Genomic DNA, 2,234 nt, shown 5'->3' with positions numbered 1-2,234 from the left:
GCAAATAGGACCAGGCTTGCTGTCACATAGGAATGAATTTCAAAGAAAATAGGAAAAGAATAAAAGTGCAGATGTATTTTTTGAATCATAGGCACACAATTATACTGCCTAGCTGCTGCCATTTCTGCATCTTCTGGGAAGATCAGAATATAAGAGAAAGGAATTCAGACATTTTAGTCCAAAGCACTGGTTTTAATAATTATTCAAATGTAGAATACTTTTAATCCCATCACATTTCAACAGTTGCTCAGCACCAGTATTGTATATATTACAAATCATAATTTCTAAGTCTGGATTTTGTGTGTTTGGCTGTTTCTAAGCTAGATTACCTGTCTATAAAATTTCTGTTTTTGAAAAGATCCTATTTTTAAAGCAATATATATACATACATATATATATACATATATATATATATATATCTTGTATTTTCTCTGAAAGTGGGACAAAGGAATACAAGAAACTTACTGAGACTCACAGGAGAGAGTGGAAAGGATGGAAAACCAGGGCAGCCAGTCAAGAGGGAGTTTCAGTAACAAAGAGACTATAAAGTGGGCTCATCTCCCCAAGATTGGATTCCAAATGTCATGACCAAGACAACCCCACCATCTGAGATGGGAGGATATTACTGCAATGTCTGTGACTGTGTGAGAGACTCCATCAACTTCCTGGATCATATGAATGGAAAGAATCAACGGAACCTGGGCATGCCTAGGCATGTGGAACGTTCTATCCTGGATCAGGTGAAGAAAGGCTTTGAGGTCAGTCAGTAAGACGTAAACCAGCCGAAGGATTATGATTTTGAGCAGAGGATGAAGAAACTCAGGAAGAAAAGGCTAAAGCATACAGGAAAGAGAAACAGAAGAACAGGAGAGTGGAGGAGGACTTGACATTTGAGGAGGAGGAGATGGCGGCTGTGATGGGCTTCTTGGCTGTGGTTCCACCAAGAAGAGTTACTGAGGCTTTCTGTAATGGGCCTAATTTTGGCCTGTGTTGGCCTTACTTTGTGGGTGTGTGTATTTGTTAGGGGGGTGGAGTCATTCCTTTTGGATACTGGGGAAAGACCTTCAGAGTGTTAATGGCCAGACTAGAGGGTGGGCATTTGTGGTTCAGAGGATGTTCAGATTCATATGACATTACCTACTCATATTCCACCTTTTCATGCCTTTGGATCTTGTGTTTTACTCTGTTCTCATCAGTACAAATCCAATTAGAGACAAAACCATGAGTAGGCAAGACTTGACTTTCCAATGTTTTCTGCAAAGTTTTCTGTTTATGACTCTTGATCATATAAACCTAGAAGATTAAATGAACCAAGGACAAACTCACCGTTGTGAGTCAGTAACATTCTTGTATCTTTACATCCTTATTAATTCTAGATCATTTTTAGGAACTCTAAAGCCCGAGTTTCATCAGAAATCAGTCTCTACCTTTGGGTATCAACTTCTGTCAATACCAGTTATTTTCCTCTGTATCAGTCTCAAATTGATTCCTAGTTCTAGATAGTCCCTCATACTTATTAGCTGAGTTGAAGTGAGTATTCCCTTCTCTAAAAGGACTCTGATTTAGTGTCAAATAATGTGCCAGGAAGTTCTGGTGGCTGCATCAATGTTTACTGCTCCAGAATCAGTTTATCCTACGATGGCACGGAAAGTGTTCAGGACTTCTCTGGGCCTCTCTTCTAAGTAGCTATTGTAAGTCAGCAAAAGGCTGATGACAGTACCTGTGGGGCAGTGAGGCACCTCCTACTTCATCATGGTATAACAGTCCCCTTGAAAGAAGAGACTGGGAACCTTTTCCTTTTCTTTGTGGCAACTTGGCCTTGTCATCTTTGAGTAGAGAGGTTTATTGCCAGCAATCTACATGACTTTGCTCCTGTGGTCTTCTGGGGTAATTCACTTTCAATAGCTAATGAGTGTCACACTATTTAAAAGACACATTATCCATCAGGGCCAAGCTTTCAAGTCTGGCTTCCCTTTGAATTATGGTCCATTGGTTAGACAACCTAACAAGTATTTTGAAATTGCCTTTCCATGATGGCCATTTTGGCTTTATTAAGGCACGTGAACTCCATAGTAAGACTGGTATTATAACAGAGATATGCCATTTCCTTCCCAGGGCTGCCCCCAGCAGGGCCTTGGCCTTGTAACCTTTTCTCATAGCATGTTCTACATGCAGTATCTGAGGATATAACTGTTGGCCACTAAGGTACAAGATATTGTAGCAGGTTATTGGTA

General features: G+C 40.2%; 1 pseudogene across 1 annotated transcript in view; it reads left to right on the top strand.

Moving 5' to 3' along the window:
• The window catches only part of LOC106001594, a 12,730-nt pseudogene that overhangs the window by 434 nt on the left and 10,062 nt on the right, over positions 1 to 2,234 (top strand). Inside the window, exon 2 of the transcript XR_001175841.1 lies at positions 568 to 758. The product of XR_001175841.1 is annotated as a WD40 repeat-containing protein SMU1 pseudogene (transcript). The remainder of the gene's footprint in view (positions 1 to 567; positions 759 to 2,234) is intronic.

This window comes from Dipodomys ordii, unplaced genomic scaffold (genome assembly GCF_000151885.1).
Source record: "Dipodomys ordii isolate 6190 unplaced genomic scaffold, Dord_2.0 Scaffold329, whole genome shotgun sequence".
Classification (NCBI taxonomy): Eukaryota; Metazoa; Chordata; class Mammalia; order Rodentia; family Heteromyidae; genus Dipodomys; species Dipodomys ordii.
The sequence above is the reverse complement of the archived record's forward strand: the minus strand, read 5'-3'. Positions and strand labels throughout refer to the sequence as shown.